Source organism: Tupaia chinensis, unplaced genomic scaffold (assembly GCF_000334495.1).
Source record: "Tupaia chinensis unplaced genomic scaffold, TupChi_1.0 Scaffold000271_1, whole genome shotgun sequence".
In the NCBI taxonomy this organism is placed as follows: domain Eukaryota; kingdom Metazoa; phylum Chordata; class Mammalia; order Scandentia; family Tupaiidae; genus Tupaia; species Tupaia belangeri.
In genome coordinates this window covers 99,721-120,695 of record NW_006159752.1, presented here as the reverse complement: position 1 = coordinate 120,695, position 20,975 = coordinate 99,721, and the positions used below count along the sequence as shown (strand labels likewise).

General features: G+C 38.0%; 1 protein-coding gene and 1 pseudogene across 4 annotated transcripts in view; both read right to left on the bottom strand.

The window, feature by feature from the left end:
• The window catches only part of LOC102483227 (disintegrin and metalloproteinase domain-containing protein 21), a 7,515-nt gene extending 5,901 nt beyond the window's left edge, over nt 1–1,614 (bottom strand). For 3 of the 4 annotated variants that reach the window (XR_001370442.1, XM_006149667.1, XM_006149668.1), the window contains exons 1-2: nt 1,378–1,614; nt 1,124–1,210 (exon numbers count right to left, since the gene is read on the bottom strand). The gene's annotated coding sequence lies outside the window, so the exon portion shown is untranslated. Of the gene's footprint in view, nt 1–224; nt 407–1,123; nt 1,211–1,377 lie in introns of those variants that run through there. The other variant, XR_001370443.1, reaches the window with a different exon arrangement.
• An 8,584-nt stretch (nt 1,615–10,198) lies between these two features.
• On the bottom strand, nt 10,199–10,814 carry LOC102481950 (histone chaperone ASF1A pseudogene; annotated as a pseudogene).
• Nucleotides 10,815–20,975: the final 10,161 nt, after the last annotated feature.

Here is a 20,975-nt window from a genome sequence, read left to right as displayed (position 1 = left end):
AGTGAATCCCACAGAACACTCAAAAGGCAGCTTTAAAGGAGAAACACACAAGTTAGAATGTGATAGGATGCTGCCTCAGCATCAAGATGACGTCATGAATGGCTATTTGATTTGAAAGGGTCCAAGACTCTGCTTTCTTGACCACGTGAGGTTTTAATTTCTGATGTTTAATTTTCCTCATCAATTCATAGAACTCTTAACTGAGAGTCAGTGTCTGTTTTTACGAGTTCTTCTTAGTGCTTTTCGTGAAGGAGGTTCAAGCTGTAAAAACCAAGCCTTCTTCATTAATGCTGCTTTAGTAGAGACCTCAATTACTTTTCCATTCTTTGCTCCTTGGTGGCAGTGATGTGGTAGGAGGCTTGTTTCTAGCTGGACAATGTCATTAAAGCCACAAGAGTCTTTGATTCTGAGGGCAAAGTGATGAAAGGAAATAAGAAGGAAGGTTACCCCAGAAAATATCAAGAGTCCATAAGGAGGAAGCAAGGTGACTAGAAGAGATGTGTTAGACACAGCTTTTCCTGTTGAGTAAGAATCTCATACGTCGATTGTTCCCGTGTCTCTTTTGAAATATATATATAGTAATTAAGGTAGACCATACATTTTTTCTGTGATTGGGAAACAGTGATTAATCATGCAGTACCACGGAGAATGAATACAATCAGCACAAATATGTTAGAATTTACTTCCAGTTCACAGCTTCAGGCAGATTATAGAAAAATAAACTCAAAATAATATTTGGTCGAGTCTGACCCTATTATATCATATTGTTGAATTTGGTGTCTCCAGAGATCTCACCTCTTGATTAATAGAATGAGTTACTTAAGAAATTGGTATAGAGGGACCAGCAGTTAGTGTAATGACTATGTCACTGGACTCCCATGTAATCGACCACGGTTCATGTCCCGGACCCAGTGGCTTAAAACTCACGCCGGGCATGTGTGATTGTGTGCCGTGCCCAAGATCCTGGGAGGAGAACAGAGGAGAAGGGATTGTGGCGTGGCCATCCTCCCTAGAGGGTGATTTCTCGCTTTCTATCTCTCTGTCTCTGTCTGTCTGGCGAGTGGATGCGCCCTATGACAAAAACCTCTAAAAAAAAAATTGGTATAAAAAAAGTAGTACTTACCCATCAAAGTGAACTGTACTGCGTTGTTTTTAATGAATTCTGTTTTCCTGATAGCGTAATTTCTTCAAATTCTTCAGGGGTTGTACCCTAATGAGAACCACATACTCACGGTCATTTAAAGTCTAATCCAGTGTTCTCAAACTGTGAGCAAAAACCACTTAAGAACAATTCAGAGGATCTGAATTAAGTATACAGTAGGTAATAAAAAAGAGCATACACCCCCTTCAGATCTGAACAATGGCCAAGAATCATACGTTTTCTGTGGGGGCTGGATGAGGTGGGTAGGGTTGGTTGTATGTGCTCACACGTATCCAAATCCTGATGTTTCTCTGTCAGTTTAAACTGTTGAGGGACGTACCAACAGATTCGTTAGTGGCCCTTATGATTCTTTCTACTAACTGCCCAATTTGTAGGTCATTTCGTTCTCTGTGAGCCAAGATCTCACAAGACAAAGAGAATGGCAAATTCCTTCTTCACTGGTATCTCTTCTGCTTGAGTTCTAGCCTTAACTGCCTAGCAACAAGAGTCTCTGAGTTCCACCCAACACGGCAACTGGCTCAGATTCCTCCCATCTCCAGCTCCCGCATCTTGATTAGATTTTATTTCCTATTTTTCTTTAGAATTCATAAATCCCATTTTGTAGGACCCCTTCATCCTCTATAATCACGTGATCTACCCTATTAATGATCATACAGCTACCCTGCTCCCAGAGCATATCCTCAACATTGAATCTTACGGCACATTGAAGTACTTCCGGTTCTAAAACCTCAAAAGCTTGACCCATTAATACATTTTCTGTGGACAAAGACATTAGTAATCCCACGTATCATTCTTAGTTGAACAAACAACAGAAATATTTTATATCTGCACATCATGTACCTTATCTATTATAGAGAAGTGTAAGAAAAGGCAAAAAATCTTGTCAAAAACAGACATGAATAAAAGAGCACTGGGTGGAATAAATATTTTTGTGGCTGTTTTTAAGAGACTGATTTTTGCTATTGGTCATTTCTGCTCACCAGAATGACAGAGAGACAGTAGTTTACAATCACCTAAAAGGAGTATAGCCTCATTGCAGTTCCCTTCTCCTCCATTGTACTCTTAGGATCTTGGGCATGTGCACACACACACACACACACATGCACACACGCCCAGGTTGAGTTTCAAGCTGCTTATTTCAGAACTCAAACTTTGGTAGACCATTGTAGGAATCCATTGACAAAACTCCTCCGCCAACTGCTGGTCCCAAGGAGTAGATGTTATGGTCAATTGAATAGATTCAACTTGGGAAGACTGCTTTTAGCAAATGCCTGGACAGGACCATGGAAAGAAATGCTGCTTGTTTATTATTCTTTTTGTTATATTTATTAATTTATTCTTTGTGAGGTAAGGTATAATTCTTACTACATGTACACAGTACATAATTATCAAATCACTCATGTATATGTACTAGCCTTCGACACTGAACATTACATTCATTATTTATAGTTTTTGAAAATACAATACACCTATGGGACAGGCAGGAGAGTAGCACCACCCCCAAGTCTGAGATCTGCCAGTGTCTTCTCATTGACTTTTATGATTTTTTTCTTTTGAGAGGGTTTCGCTATAGGGCACACACGCTCGCCAGACAGACAGAGACAGAGAGACAGAAAGTGAGAAATCATTACCCCAGGGGGGATGGCCACACTGCAATCCCTTCTCCTCCAGTTTCTTCTCGGGATCTTGGGCACGTACGCACATGTGCCTGGCGTGAGTTTTAAGCCACCAGGTCCGGGATGTGAACCGCGGTCGACTACGTGGGAGTCCAGCGACATAGCCATTATGCTAACTGCTGGTCCCCTCATTGACTTTTGATCTGAGTAGTACCAGCTCTGCATCTTACCTTCCTTGGACTTTCTTACTTTCTCTCAAAATGTCACTATTGTCAGTTATAAAAGGACTAGCTCATTCCCTTCTAGTTTTAAATCTCTATTTTAATTTGCAGAAGAAGGAACACTTTCCAACTCCTTTCATAATCCCAGACGGAAAACAAAACAAAACTAACAAATGCATTTTCTCTGTCTCAAGGGAATAATCCTGACTAGTTTGAGCTATTGAAAGACCTATTGTGAATTCTAACAGAGAGACATAAATTATAATAAAGCACAAAGTGGAAATTCCTAAAGAGCAAAGCATTATGACCAGTACGAAAACCTTTATACATGACAGAGTGAAAGATAGAAGGCAGAATAAAGAATAAGTGGAGTCTATAGCAGGTTACTAGAGAGGATACCACCAGAACAAAGAAAGAAAGAAGAAACATTAAATGTGCCTGTTTCTGTGGCCCCCAAATCTGAGGGTGCTGCCCACAATGTTTATGAATTGCACATAGCATGCTTGGAGGTCCAGCAGAGAACAACGTGGATTTCCTTACTAGGGAAACTTCACTGACAGCTGGGTGGAGAGTGGTTTGAACTGTCAGGTTTCCAAGATCAAAGCCTACATGAATCAAGTAAAGACTTACATTTAGGGTTTAGGTGTTTCAACATGAGATCAGCTGATCAATTAATAGCATCAGCAGAGTTTATCTAGGGTTTAGTGCCTCTAGTCTTGTGATGTTCCCTGTGAGAGAGGTGTGAGGTGTCGCTCTGGTACAGCCCAGGACATGGCCAGTTCCACGAGATTAGGGAATGGTCACTAGGGTTTACACAGTCCAGCCAGGCCAGCAGCCAGATCTCAGTGGGATAGAGTACAGAGAGAGGGAGAGGAGCGCTCAATGTGGAGTTTACTCTCAGCGCCTCTGAGAAATATGTAACCCACTTTAAAGCAGTGAATAGAAACTTTCAAACCTTTGAATAAAAAAAGAATAAATCCTGTCAACAAACAGTTCCTTGAATACCACTTTTATTCCATTCTCTTTTCTTTCCCTGAGACTCCAGTATTATGGATATAAGAACTCCTTATGTGTTTCATAGACTCTTTTCTCTTCTTTGTGGTGTTTTCCTTTCTGTGTGCTTCAGGGTAGGGATTTTTCTGTTGACCTGTAAGAAATTTAACTTTACAAAATTAAATTTAGAAACTAAATAAATTCAATTTCTTCCATTTAATTAATTCATGAGCATATTCTGTTCATCTACTGTTCAGTCTATCTACTGAGTTTCTAGAAAGTTCCATCCATCCCAGAGTGAGGAAGAAGCAGAGGCCACATGGCCTGGGCTGTTCACTGCCCTTTCCCCAGCCCATTACCAGGTGTGGAAGAAAGGGTCACCCTGTATGCACTGTCTGACATCTGGCTCATGTCCGTACCAGAGTGAGAAGGTGGGGTTACCCACCTGGTCGGGGCTGATGGTCACCTCACCCTCAACGTGTTCGAGTGTGAGGAGTAAACAGACACCACCAAGCCAGTGCAGATCACCTGATCACCCTCCATGCACACCGTACCCCGCTAATCTGGGAGGACCACCCTGGCCAATGTGGTGCATGACTTGGGCTACCACCTTACAGTCCCTTTCCCATTTCAGTCCCCAGCTAACTGTGACCAGAAAGGTTTTAGACAGAAATTGACTGCCAATAAATTCTCTGCCCTGCAAAGGAAATGACAGAGTGAAGAAAACCCTTAGAATGGGAAAAAAATTTTGCAAATTACACCTCAGACAAGGACCTTATACTCAGAATATATGAAGAAATCAAGCTTCTTAAACATTAAAACAAATGTCTGCCCCTCCCCCATTCTTCTTTGTACTCTCAGGGTTGGTTGTTTCTTGGGATTTTGAGACAAGCTTGCATCTCTTCCTGCCCCTTCAGGTCATCCATTCCAGTGAAGGGCATTGCCATACCACAAGCCACCTGAGACTGGAGGTATTAAAGACAGGGGCCAGTGGATCATCCCCATCCCCCCACTATCCTTTGGAGTCGCAGGTTTGTTTCTTGGGTCTTTGACAAGAACTTCACCCCCTCTCCACCCCATCAGGACACCCATTCCAGCAAAGAGCTTTTTCAGAAGCCATGTTGCCTGTGGTTGGATGGATTAATGGCTAGCAATGTTGACAGGCACCATCAAATTGGCTGAAAGTATGAGAATGATAAATAAGAGGAATTAAGGGATTCTGTTTTCTCTCCGCTCACCCTCTCTTACCCCTTCTTTCTAAAACATACTGTATATTTAATTTCTGCTGCTAACACATTCCTAATTTATGACAAGACCTTTAGCTGTATTTGGTCCTTCTGGTGATTGACCCCAGACCCATCTGGCCAGAGAGACTCCAAAGTCTTTAGCTGTTGGACTTTGTATTTACATCAGTGACCAGTTAAGGTGTTTGGGCATAGAGTCTCCCAGAAAACCTTAGGCCTTATCCCTGGATTGTGAGGTTTTTCTGCCTTTTGATAGTGTAATACATAGACAATTTCTATAGCGATCTTGTTTCTCTAGAGAACTGAGACCAATACATCTTCTCAACTAATGAGACCTCTGTGTTCTGTGCATATCTCACCTAGAGCCTGAGGTCATCAGCACCACCCCACCTACTAAAACCTTGCCCTCAGAGACACCTCTTTGATGGGTGGGACACTCAAATATTACATATAACCTATCCAGAATCAGAGACATAGTTTATAAACCCACTGACTCTTTTTCCCAACAAAGCTGTATTACTGCATTTACAACGTTTACAGCCTCCATCACAAATGGTTTGCAGACTCTGTTAACATAAAACACCAATCATAGCCAATATACCATTATTACACTTTTAAATCTAATGACTCAAGTAATAATAAAGTACGTGTCTTCAAGAAAAGTATTTCACCTGCATAAATGATTCCATGAAACAGAAAGTCAATTGCTCCCCAGATTCTCAGACATCAATACAGAGGTGAAAGAAAAACAAAATAGTGGAGAAACATCTGTCCTTCAAGGGAACACAATGATTCTCCTGTAACAGATGACAAAGAAAAGGAAATCCAAGAAATGACAGATACAAAATTAAGAATATTCATCGTCAGGAAACTTAATGATACATGAGAGAGTTTAGACAAACAATGAAGTGAAATCAGAAAAACAATCCACAATATAAATAAGAAAAAGATAGCTTTGAAAAACAACAGTTCTGTAGGTAAAGAATTCATTTAAAAATAAAATAAAATAAATCAGTTGAAATAACAGTAGTGCAGATCAAGCAAAAGCAAAAAAAAAAAAAAATCTCTGGGGGCTAACAGGTGGCATGGCGGTTAAGGTGCCGAACTCCCATATGGCTGACTGTGGTTCAAGTCCTGGACCTAGTGGCCTAAAAATAACTCCAGGCATGTATGAGTGCATATCCAAATGCCCAAGAGGAGACTAGAGGAGAAGGGATTGTGTCATGACCATTCCTCCTGGGGATGATTTCCCATTTTCCCTCTTACTGTCTCTCTCTGGTGAGTGCACGTGCCCTATGACAAAAACAAACAAAAGGAGTAGAAGAAAGAAAGAAAAAAACCCTCTGAATTTGAAGACAAAAGTTTTGAAATAATTCATCGGATACAAATGAAGTAAACAAATTTTAAGCAATGAAAATATACTTTAAGGGACACCACTAAGCAATTAAATTTCACACAATGGGAACTTCAGGATGACAGATGGGGAAAAAAGCATAGAGATTTTGTATTGTGAAATATTGATTAAAAATGTCTAAAGTCTGGGCAGAAATATGGACATCTAAATTCAAAAAATATAAAGGATGCCTCATAGACTCAACATAAAAGATCCTCACCAAGGCACATTATTGTCAAACGTTCAAAAGTCAAAAATAAGAGGGATCAGCAGTTAGCGTAATGGCTATGCCGCTGGACTCCCATGTAGTCGACCGCGGTTCGCGTCCTGGACCCGGTAGCTTAAAACTCACACCAGGTGCGTGTGCGTGCGTGCCCAAGATACCAAGAGGAGAACGGAGGAGAAGGAATTGTGGCATGGCCATCCCCTCTGGGGGGTGATTTCTTGCTTTCTGTCTCTCTGTCTTTCTCTGTCTGTCTGGCGAGCACACGCCCCCTATAGCATAAAACCTCTCCAGAAAGAAAAGAAAAATAAAAAGTCAAAAATAAGAAAAAATTTTTAAAAAAAGGAAAAAAAGAATTAAACTCACATATAAAAAAACACCCATCAGCAACTGCTCTATAGAAACCTTACAGGACAGGAGAGAATGAGATGATATATTAACGTTTTTGGAAATAAAAATAGAGTATTCTAGTCAAGAATACTATACCCAGCAAAGATGTCTTTCCGAAGGAAAAGGGAAATATCTTTTTTTTTCCCCACACAAACAGATAGTGGGATAATTTATCAATTCTAAACTATCTTTTCAAAAAATACTTAAGGTAGTTCTACAACTGGAAGCAACATAAAGTTAAATACTATCATGAAAACATCCAATAGTATAAAATTAGCCTTTAGATCAAGTACATAAATAAGAAAGAGAAAGCAATCAAACCTTACAACAATGGTAAAATATCAGATAGAGAAGAAAACCAATAAGAGAGAGGAAAAAAAATTTTAAAAGAAAACAAAACAACTAAAACCAGAAACCCTCCCCAAATGACAGAGTAAATTCATGCCTATTAGCAATATCCTAGAATGAAAATAGATTAAATTCCCCCAATCAGAAGATCTAAACTCTATAAACTCACAAATGGAAAAAAAAAAAACCAAGCAAACAAACAAACCTAAAGAATTTCACTATAGGTTTCCTATTAAAAAGATACCTCATTTGTAAAGACATACATAGACTGAGAGTGAAACGATTAAAAAAAAAAAAGACATTCCATGCAAACAGAAATGAGCCAGAGTACTTATACTGATATCAGATAAAACAGACTTTAAATAAAAAATTTTTAAGAAATGACAAAGAAAGTCATTCGTGTGGAAGGGATCAATTCAATAAAGAATACAACAATTATAAATATATATGTATGTACCCAATACTGGTTCACCTAAATATACACAACAAATATTACTAGATCTAAAGGAAAATATACACTCACACACAATAATAATTGGGAGATTTCAAAATCATACTCTCAGTATTGGATAGGTCAGGTAAAGAAAAGATAAACATACACATATCGGAGTTAAATGACACCATAGATCAAATGGACCTGACCTGATGGACATTCATAGAACATTTCATCCCTCAACTACAGAATACACAATCTTCTCATTGGCACATGAAACATTCTCTGTGATTACTCTCATAATAGAACATAAAACAAACCTTGATATTAGGGAGAAGAGGCAAGACATTTGTGGGACATGGTAATGGTTTATTACCTGTTGATGATAACGTGTATGGTATTCTCAACTGAATTGATCTGAGGTGTATTTCATTTGGGTAAATTCTCTTTGCAAACCAAATGATGTATAGTGATTAAATGTATAAAATAATAATAATAATAAAAAAATGAAAATTTAAAACAACAAGCAAACCTCTATAAATTTTGAGAAAATAGAAACTTTATGAATCACAATAGACTAAAAGTAGAAATAAACAAGAAAAACAACTGTGGAAAATAAACAAGTACATAGAAACAAAATAATATAATCCAGAATGATTATGAGATCAATGAAGAAAATGAGAAATAATTAAAAAATTCTTGAAGCAAGTGAAAATGGAAATATGACATACCAAAACATATGGGATATAGTGAAAGTACTACTAAAAGAGGAATCTGTGGGATCAGCAGATGGCATAATGGCTATGTCGCTGGACTCCCATGTAGTCTACCGCTGTTTGAGTCCTGGACTCAGTGGCTTAACCTCACACCGGGCACATGTGCATGGGTGCCTAAGATCCCAAGAGGAGAATGGAGGAGTAGGAGTTGCAGTATGGCCATCCATGCTAGGGGTGATTTCTTGCTTTCTGTTTTTCTGTCTCTCTCTTTCTGAGTGCACACACCCTATAGCAAAAAAACCTCTGTTTAAAAAAAAAAGAGGAATTTATAGCAATATATGTCTACATCAAAAAATAGATACGTGTCAAGAACTCGGGACTGGGACCAGCAGTTAGTGTAGTGGCTATGTCGCTGGACTCCCATGTAGTCAACTGCGGTTTGAGTCCTGGACCCTGTGGCTTAAACTCAGGCCAGGCGCCTGTGCGTGCGTGCCCAAGATCCAAGAAGAGTATGGAGGAGAAGGGATTGTAGCAAGGTCATCCCCCCTGGAGGGTGATTTCTCACTTTCTATCTCTCTGTCTCTCTCCGTCTGGTGAGCACATGTGCCCTATAGCAAAAACCTCTCAAAAAAAAATAGATATGTGTCAAGAACTAAATGATACTTCTTTTTTTTTTTAAATTTTTATTATCATCATAATCTTCTTTATATTACATTGGATTACATATAACTTTACAGTGTATTACATTGTTTTTTCAAAAGGGAATGCCAGGCATGTCAGTCAGTACAGAGACATTAATCTCCCCACTTCAACATTCCATATCTTTTCTGTTTTCCCCAATCATTATTTTTATTATTCTAATTATTTTTATAAAACAGTCAATTGCTATTTCTCGTTTTGCTTGTAAAAATACTTTGCCCATCATGAAATACTTCTCAGACCAATCCAGTTGAGAATACTATACATGTCATCATCAACATTTAATAAGCCCTATCTGTTTCTCACTAACGTCCTGTCTCTCTATTGTTCACTTGCTATCTTTCTCTATCCTCTTCTCTTCACTTACCCCATTCCACACTGTCCTATTCTCATTAAGTACCTTCACTGTTTTTATGTCCTCCGATTTTTTGCTCTCTATTATAGAGTGCGGATAGTCGGTATATATTGAGTGGATACATACAATATCTTTCTTTCATAGCCTGGCTTACTTCACTCAGCAATAGATCCTCCATATCTGACCATTTTCTATCAAATTCCAGGGTCTTGTTATTTTTTATGGCTGAGTAGTATTCCATAGAGTATATATACCACACTTTTCCAATCCATTCATCGGTTTGTGGACATTTAGAACTTAATGATACTTCTGAAGGAATGTGGAAAGCAAGAACAAGCTAAACCTGAAAACAGTTCTTTTTTTTTTTTTTAATAGATTATTTTTCACCAAAAGAATGGTAGATGGTCACATGCAGTCCATGGAGGATTCTTCCATAATATTTGGTGAGTTTTCTGACTAGACCATCCCATTGATGCTGAAGGTAATGCATCTGTGAAAAGAAATGACTAGGTTTGGATTACTGCTCTCTGCATCTTTCAGCTTTTCTGTATTATCATTCCAATTAATGTGGAATCTAGTGCTAGTGACCTCCCTTGGATTAGATGCCAAAATTTTCCTCTGAAGTTTAGAAAAGTCCGATTTATAGGTAGATTGTTTTTGCTTAATTCTGTCCCAGTATATTCATTATTTACACAATAGCCAACTCTAATAAATTCTTGGTTTCAATAGGTGCAAATTGTTAGCACAACTGTTATATCTACTGAATTTGCATCTGGAACGAGTCCTGGATTAGGTACATCAGCCTGAAATACAAACATATGCCTTCCTGCCAGAACAGGACCCACTTAAGATAGAGTCTAAAACTTGATCATATCCTCACTTTCTGCAGAGTTCATGTAGATAATTTACCATTCCAAGTCTTCATACGTGTCCTCAGTGCACTCAAAGATTATCTCAAACTGGAACGGGTTGTAGGAAGGTTGTCTAGCACCATTATATGATTCACCTGAACTTTTGTCATATTTTGAAAAAACACCAACAATGGGGATGGAGGCTCATTGATGAAACTAATTCTAGTGCCTAGACACTTGGGAAAGCCCAGACAACTGTTCCAGCCCCAGGTCTGCAGGGACAACTTGAGAAACTTTGTTTTCCTATTTTTAGTTACACAGGAGCACTCCACAGTGTTTTGTAGCTTTCCTGTTTCCTCAAACAGTTTCTAAACATCCAAAAAGAAATCGCCAGAACACATTCTATGAAACTTCTATTATACTGATACAAAAAGCAGACAAAGACATTGCAAAAAATGAAACTACAAAGCAATTATCCCTGATGAGTAGAGATGTAAAAATTCTCAACGTGATACAAGCAATTTGTATCCAACAACACATTAGACAGATTATATACCATGACTAGGTTACATTTTATCCCAGGGATGCAAGGATTGTTCAACACATGCAAAATGATAAATGTGATACATCATGTTAAAAGAGGGAAGATAAAACTCATATAATCATATCTACAGATGCAGAAAAAAATTTGGTAAAATGAAACATCCCTTCATGATTAAGACTCTCAGCAAAATTGGTATACCAGCGACATTTCTCAGCACAATAAAATTCATATATGACAGCTCATAGCTAATATCAAACTGAATGAAGATATGACTGCCCTCTTTCTCCAATCCTTTTCAACATAGTGCTGAAAGTGCTAGGCAATGTAATCAGATGAGAGTAAAATAAAAGACATTCAAATAGGAAAAGAAGTAAAATTATCTCTATTTGCAGATGACATGATAATTTACATAGTAAATCCAAAGGAATCCACACACACAAACACAAAACGACCCTCCTAAAAGTGATAGTCTATAAAGTGGCTGGATACAAAATAAATATACAAATATCTACAGCATTTATATATACATATCAATAATCAGCATCCTGGAAGAAAACTTTCCAAACCTAGAGAGGCACTCAGATATCCAGACCCAAAAAACACAAAGGAACCCACGTAGAATTGATCCAAGAAGATCTTCCCCAAGGCACATCATAGCCAGATTGACCAAAACCTCAGACAGAGACAGATACTAAAATTGGCAAAAGAGAAATGTCAAGTTACTTTCAAAGGATATCCCATAAGGCTAATATTGGACCTCTCATCAGAAACAATGCAAGCAAGAAAAGAATGGGAAAACATATTCAAAGTGTTAAGTGAAAACAATTTCGACCAAGAATACTATACCTAGCAAGATTATCTTTCATATGGAGAAGAAAAATCATTCTCAGATAAACAAAACCTAAAAGAATTTACCAACACCAGACCAGCTCTTAAAGAAGTGCTGAAGGGGGACCAGCAGTTAGCGTAATGGCTATGTCGCTGGACTCCCATGTAGTCGACCGCGGTTCAAGTCCCAGACCCGGTGGCTTGAACTCACGCCAGGCGCATGTGCGTGCGTGCCCAGGATCCCAAGAGGAGAGATTTCCTGCTTTCTGTCTCTCTGTCTCTCTCTGTCTGGCGAGCGCATGCGCCCTATAGCAAAAACCTCTCCAAAAAAAAAAAAAAAAGAAGTGCTGAAGGGAGTGCTATTCTAGGAAAAATAAAGTCAGACACACAGAAATGAGAGTACAAGAAACAACCAAGAGAATGGCTAGCTTAATGTTGTGGACAAGTCCAGAGTTGAATAATAACTTCCAGAGTTTAAATGGAAATATCAGACCACAGTAACACTGCAAATTCAATAGAAGAGAGAGTAATTATGTGAGTCTGATCTAGTGAAATAGATTTTTTTTTACTTTAGATTAAAACATTACTGATTTTTTCAATGCTTTCATTTCCATATTTTAGAATTTTTGTTTTCTTTTGAACTGTTGATAAGTTCATCTTGAAATGAATCTTAACCTTTTTCCTGGCTTTAAGTTTAAGGCAAATTTCTCTTAGCATTTTTTGATTTGATCTATTAGAACTAATTTTTTAAAATGAAAATAGATTAAAAATACCTATTAATACCTATTTAATGACTGCAATAAGCTATAGAGCCCCAGCGAGGTGCTACTTTATAGTATGTTCACTTTACTCACTGAAATTTATGCCTAAATTCAGACATGCTTTCATAAATTTGTATATATCAGCTGTGCTTGCTATTGAACATATTTAAATTAATTAAGATCTTTAGTGAATCAATAAAATGTGAAAAAAAAGACATGGAAAAAAACTGTACATACCAGAGACACTGTGGGAAAAGGGAAGGAATTGGCAGAGTGTGAGAGGGAGGGAAACAAGGGGAGTGAGAAAGCAAAATATATAAGAAACAAGAAATAGAAAATTATTTGTTGATGATAGCATGTAGGGTTATATCCTTGATTGAGCCAATATAAAATTTATACTGGACGGAAAAAAATCACATTTTGTATACTGCATTGATATACAGTGAATGACTGTAAATAAATAAATAAATAATAAAAAAGGAAAAATATCAACAGACTGACATAGTACTGAAGAAAGCAATCTCATTTGTAATACACACACACACACACACACACACACACACACACCCCTAGAAACAAATCTAACCAAATAGGTGAAAGACCTTTACAAGAAAAACTATGAAAAAACTGAAAAAAGAAATTGAGCATGATTCACAAAAGTGGAAAGACATATCATGTTCCTGGATTGGAAGAATTAATATAATAAAAATATCGATTCTATCTAAATTAATTTAAAAATTCAATGCAATTTCAGTAAAATTATCTGATACATTCTTCACAGAAATAGAAAAAAATCATAAATTCATCTGGAATCATTAAAGGCCCTGTATTGCCAAAGTAGTATGTGCAAAAAGACTAAAGTAGGAGGCCTCTTACTTCCTGACCTCAAAATATATTACAAAGCTGTAACAACCCAAACAGTCTGGTACTAGCAGAAAAGGAGGCAAGTAGACCAATGGAACAGAATAGGAAGCCCAGAAATAAAGCCCCAAATTATAGCCAACTTAGTGATCTTTGAAAGAACACAAGGTGATCCAGTGAGGAAAAGAAAGTGCCTTTAGTAAATGGTGCTGGAAGAACTGAAAATCAACATGCAGAAACTAGACTCCTATCTCTCACAATTAATAAAAGTCCATTCAAAATAGATTAAAGATCTAAAAATAAAGACTAAAACTATAAAACTGCCAGTGGAAAATATGGGGAAACTCTTGAGGACTTTGGAGTAGGCAAATATTTTATTATTATTCTTATTATTTTATTCTTATTATTTTTAAACATTCTATAGTTATAAATCATTTGGCTTGTCAAGAGAATTTACCCAACATAAAATATACCTCAGACCAGTCCAGTTGAGAATACTATACACATTGTTACCAACAGGCAATAAACCATTTCTGTGTCCCACAAATGTCTCATCTATTTTTTCTCTCTGATTCCCCTCCCTGTACTCTTCCCTTCTCCCACCTTCCTGCCACACTGTCTCCAGTGTCCATAGCTATTTTCACTGTTTCATATCCTCCAATTTTTTAATCTCCACCATACAGTGTGGACAATCGGTATATATTAAATGGAGACATACAATATCTCTCTTTCATAGCCTGGCTTGATTCACTCAGCAATAAATCTTCCATTTTTGACCACTTTCTGCCAGGATCTTTTTTTTTTTTTTTTTTTTTTTGACTGAATAATTTTCTTTTTTTGTGACTGAATAATATTCAATAGAGTATACGTGCCACACCTTTTCAATCCATTCATCTGTTCATTGCCATTTGGGTTGGTTCCATGTCTTAACACTAGTGAATAATGCTGCAATAAACATTGATGTGCAAGTGCTTCACCGACTCAGTATTCTTCTATCCTTTGGGTAGATACCCAGGAATGGAATTGCTGGATCATATGGCAGTTCTATCTGAGGGTTTTTGAGGAATCTCTATATTGTTTTCCATAGTCATTGGACCAATTTACATTCCCACCAACAGTATAGGAGAGGTCCCCTTTCACCACAATCCCTCCAACACTTTTAATTTTTGGCATTTTTAATCTTCACCATTCTGACAAGAGTTAGGTGTTATCTCATTGTGGTTTTAATCTGCATCTCCCTTATGATGAGGGATGTTGAGCATTTCCTCATGTGCTTTTTAGCTGTCTTTCTTAGAGAGATTTTTGTTCAGCTAATTTTCCCATCTTTTAATTGGGTTAATCATCTATATTTTGGGTAAGCTGCTTGAGTTCCCTGTGTATTCTGGTTATCAGTTCTTTATCTGAGATGTAGTTTACAAAATTTTCTCCAATTCTGAGGGCTGTGGACTCACACTAATTACTGTGTCCTTTGCTGAGCAGAAACTTCTTAATCTGTTGTAATCCCACTTGTCTATTTTTGGGGATTATTGGCTATGCTTTGGGCATCTTATTTAAGAATTCTTTGCCTATCCCAATGTCTCTTCAAGTTTCCCCAGTGTTTTCCACCAGTTGTTTCATAGTTTGAGGTCTTAGGTTCAGACCTTTGATCCATTTTGAGTTGATTTTTGTTAAAAGTGGAATATGGGGGTTTAGTTTCATCTTTCTGCAGGTGGACACCCAGTTTTTCCAGCATCATTTGCTGAAGAGGTTTTCCTTTTCCCACTGAACTGATTGGTATCCTTTGTCAAAAACAGTTGGCTATGTTTTGGGGTTTATTTCTTGAGCCTCTACTCTGTTACATTGGTCCACCAGTCTGTTTTTTGTGCCAATGCCATGTTTTTTTGATTATCACAGATTAATCGTCTATTTTGGGGTCAGAGAGTGAGATGCTGCCCTCTCCACTCTTCTTGCGCAGGATTGCTTTGGTAATATGAATTCTTTTATGATTCTGGACAAATTATATGATTGTCTTTTCTAGATTTGTGAAGAATGCCTTTGGTAATTTCGTTGGAATAAGATTTTTAAATAAGACACTTGAAGCATTGACAATAATACCACAAATAGACAGGTGGAACTACATCAAGTTGAAAAGCTTCTACAAGGCAAAGGAAGCAATAATCAGAGTGAAGAGACAAGTCTCAGATGAAAAAGGATATTTGCAACCTTAATATTGTATCATCAGAAAAGTCGTAACACATTTTTTTGCATAGAAAAACATAGAAAAGTACATCATGACTCTTTTGATGACTCAATAGACACATAAGCTTTCAGCTGGAATTGTGGTCTTCCAGTAATTTACACTACTTTTTTAAGAATTTCTTTTTTTTTTTTTCTGTAGGGCATGTGTGATTGCCACAGAGGCAGAAAGCAAGAAATCACTCCCAGGGGGATGGCCACCCTGCAGTTCCCTTCTCCTCCATTTTCCGCTAGGGACGTTGAACCTGCATACAGACTTGCCCAGTGAGTTTAAAGTCACCGAGTCTGAGACTCAAACTGTGGTCTACTACTTGGGAGTCCAGGGATATAACTATTATGCCATTTGCTGGTCCCATAATTCACCAAAATGATGAATGCAGAGGAAAAGAGGAAAAGCCTTCAGTATATGTTCTCTTTACCTTTTAGAAAATGTTGAGTTGTTTCTTTGGCCACATATGTGCAAATCTACAAGACAGGTATCTATAAGGTGGCTTCCAGATATATGGGAAGGAAATAGAAGAAAACCAAAGAGAAGATACCTTCCTTCCTTGGAAAGACCAGTCTTCTGCAACCATAGAAGCCACTTTGTCAGTGGGAAGGAATCTGAGCCTCTGGAACTTAATCTTATTAATTCTCTATATGACAGGTATAAAAAATAAGAGAAACTTTAGGCTATAAAAATATTTCTCTTAATTGAGTAGAAGTACGACTCAAACCACACTCGGCTGTGTGGACTGTAGCTCCCATAATAACCAGGCTACGGGGCAGCCTGACATCTGCTTTCTAAAATGAATATATACTCTGAGCTCCTTAACTGCAAGAATTTTATTTGATTTATATTTTCTAAAAACAGAGTAGTGGGACCAGCAGTTAGTGTAATGGCTATGTTGCTGGACTCCCATGTAGTTGACCGTGGTTCGCATCCCGGACCCGGCGGCTTAAAACTCACGCTGGGCATGTGTGCATGCCCAAGATCCTGAGAGGAAAATGGAGGAGAAGGGATTGCGGCATGGCCATCCCCCCTGGGGGTTGATTTCTCGCTTTCTGTCTCTGTCTCTTTCTCTGTCTGTCTGGCGAGTGCATGCGCCCTATAGCAAAAACCTCTTAAAAAAATGAAAAAAAAAAAACCAAACAGAGTTGTATGTGTTCACATAAATATTCAGAATATATTTACTGGATTGATCCCTGTCATGAACATATTCTATATATTTCAATCTGCATTTTGTTTTATTAAATCTGTGTACTTCTTCAAGTGTTCCTGAGGTAGGAGACAAGAGATACACGTACTACAATGGTATCAGAACATAAGCCCAAAGATGGAAGCATAGCAGTCAAGCTTGCACTAGGTACTTGCTCACAAGCAATGACTTAGAACTTTCAGTAATGATTAACTTAGGCAACATGACCTAAATCAAATACAGCAATTATACTTTTTCCAGGTCCTTCCACATTGCCAAAACAAGTTAATAGTCTTTATGACTCAAAGATTTTAGACAAATCATGACTTATATATCCACTCCAAAACTAGGAAAAGACTAGCTTGACCCATTCAACTTGTGGCATCCCTCCTCCTCTCCAACCACGAGGGGAGCACTCACATAAGTTCCTCCTAGCTAGGATAAAAGCTCCTGATGAGAGCCCCAAACTGGTCTACTCACTTTTGGGGACCCCTCCCTATCCCTCCCTATAGGGGGCTTTCTTTTCCTTCAATAAATCTTGCGTTGCTATTCCCTTTGTTCATCCGTGTTCTAGTTCTTCATGTGTGTGACAAAGAATCAGGTTCATTGCTATTCCCATGTTGGGTATTGGGCTTGATCACCCCAATATCCCATGCCATTTCCTCACCCAACAGATAGATGACATATTCCTAGGATTTTTTCTTCTAGCATTATGTAAATACATGCTTATTATCTTCAATAGTTAAAAAAGTTGAGGACAAAGCCAAATCTATAGAATCACCAAGATACCACTTAATTGAATCATTAGAAAAGACAAAGTGTTTTGTTTTCCAACTCTTCTGGGATAAAGAGTTTATAACTTTAAGTCCAAGAAGTATACATACACACACACTTAGATAGGGGTTGGGGTTTTACCATAGTGTGTGTCTGCTTGCCAGAGAGAGAGAGAAAAGCAAAGTGAAAAAAATCACTCCTCGAGGGATGACCACACCACCATCCCTTCTTCATCCTCCTCCTGGGATTTTGGGCATGTACATACATGTAACCAGTGTGGTTTTCAAGTCAATGTGTCCAGGACTTGGACCACAGTCAGCCATGTAGGAATTCAGAACCTTAACCACCATGCCCCCTGCTGACCTGTACGTATATACATATTATATATATCTATATATACATCATACTTAACAATGATGAAACAACTAGTTAAAATATGAAAATGAAATCAAGAGTATGTGTTGTATATGTATTTATCTTGTTCATTTTATTATCTTTTAAGCTGTGTTTTGATTTATTTACTTACCTTTTGGCATTCAAAGTTGATCACTAAAACAATTTAAACTTTAAGTCTGTAAGACAGATTTCATGCTACAAATGTTAAGAATGCAAATATTTCCTGAAGAATTAGCCACTGGGAATTTACTTTGTTTATAATAGCAAGAACAGGCGTATAATAATGTGAATATTTAATCTTAATTATATGCGATACTTCATAAACCTATTTCACTATTTTATGGACACTGTAGAAATCTCACAGGAACATGTGATGAAATAACAAACATAACATCCTCAAAAATAATTCTGAAAATTAGCATTTAAAATAAAATCATCTCCGAGTCAGTAGATGAATAGCTAAAGGAGCAGTTAATATTTCACATGGTTACCCAGCATAATTTCCACATTCTATAAAAAAAAGTGCGCATGGAATTTTATATCATCTGGTGATTAAGAAAAAAACATATTTAATTTTCATAACTAAAACAAACTTTGTATGTCACCAACAAGTTCTGAAAAGTGGAAACCAATGCTAAAGGCACAAATACAATGTTCTTTTCCTTCCATGCATAAAATACATAAGAAAATAATTTTATGATGTAGTTGTAAGGGTTTCATATCTATTTAAGACTCAGGGGTGTGTGCTGCCCTGTGCATGGAGAGCCACATTTCAAATCTTGTCCCTGATGGTTAAAACCATGCTAGCACATGTGCGTGTGTGCCCAAAATTCTGAGAGGAGGGAGAAATGGGGGAAAATGAATTGTAGCATGACTATGCCCCCCTGGGGGGGCGGAATGCTTCTTCTCCCTCTTGCTAATGAGCATGTGGTACACCTGGAAATTAAATAAAAAAGACTTGGGGGTCTTTAGGGATCCCATTGGGCTATTGGATGAGTACTATGAAACAGATTCTAGGTAAAAGATTGTATCGCCTATGAACTAACCCTCTCGACTCCTTCATCTGATGAGCACAGCCTAGGAAGACAAATTAAAGCAGCAGCCTAGAGTAGAGGGAGCCTGCTTGATAAGACTCCAAATCTCCCCTCTACTCTCATTTATGGCCTTATTGTTATCTTTTCTCTTTTTCCTGAGGGATTGTGTGCTCATCAGAGAGAGACAAAGACACAGAGGAAGAGGACGAAAGCACCTTCCATGGGGCTCGGGCATGCTGCAATCACTTCTTCATTTCCCATTCTGTTGGGATTTTGAGCACACACGCGCACACACACACTTACCCAGCATGTGTTTCAAGCCTCAGGGCCAGGACTTAAACGATGTAGTCAGTCATTTGGAATCCAGCTATCTTATCCATCAGGCTACAGGCCTGGCACTTTCCTTCCCCCTCAATAGGGTGTGTGCATTCTCGAGAGAGAGAGTCAGAGAGAGGGAAATTAATAACTCATCCCCCCTCCCCCCCAGGGTTATGGCCATGCCTCAATTCCTTCTCCTCCATCTCCTCTTGAGATTTTGGGCATGCATGCACAAGTGCCCAATATGATTTTCAAGTTGCTGTGTCCAGGACTTGAACCATGGTCCACCATGTTGAAGCCCAGTGCCTTAATCACTATGTCACCTACTGGCCTCTCAAGTTTATTTAAAAAATAGTCCTTATATATATTTTCCCTAACTTTTAACCAACACTTACATTTTCATTTCCACATCATCTGTCTCGTTTGATGTTTTGCTGTAATTCTGGCATGACTGAATTATAAGAAAGATGTACTTTTGTTGATGTGATTATAAAAACATGTCCTATTATTTGCAAAGAATTAAAAGCAATGATGGCTTTCTCCAGTTTACTTCTTTGCTTGTAATTGTCCCATAAATAAAGTTTGTCCAAATATTTAGGATCTGTTCCTTATTGAGGTCAAGAAAGACCCAAAAGGGAAACTGCTGAAGAAACATATCTGTCTGAGAACCAATCAAAAACTGCAGAATTGTGTATTAAGTGAGGTAATGCTGTGAAAAGAAAGAGATATAATTTGGTTTTATATTTTTCAACAGCTTTTGCCATCTGAAAATACAGCTATTTTTGTGCAAGGTTATTTAAATATGATTTGTTTTTTCATACTGCTGACCTCACCAAGATCCGAGTTCTACTACTGGTGTCTGTTGTTCCTTCCTACAATGAACAGCTCTTCACAGGCCTGAAAAAGTGGCCAAGTGAAATTAAGGAGATGTGTGGTGGCAGGAGGATGGTAATTGTTCTCATGCATTGATACAAAAAATTAAAATTTGAGCTTTTATTGAAGGCATTCACATACCCTTCTGCTGACAAGGAGACTTGTCCTTTTCCATTGATCAAGTCTCATTGACTCATCAAAATGGAGCTGGCCTTGGGGGTCACCTTTGTCTTTTGCAGACACAAGTGTGGAAGCCCCCAAAATATCCTCCAATCAACTACAACAAGAGTTAAGAAGCACTTACGTTGTGGTTACCTTTTCTAGCCACATTTACTTATGTGTCCAAAAACAAAACTACTTTAAAATTTTAATGTATTGTCTGGAATATTGTCAGAATCTGATTTTTTTTTTGAGAGTTTTTTGCTATAGGGCACGTGTGCTCACCAGAAAGACAGATAGGGAAACAGAAAACGAGAAATTACCCCCTGCTCCCGGGGAGATGGCCACACCACAATTCCTTCTCCTCCAT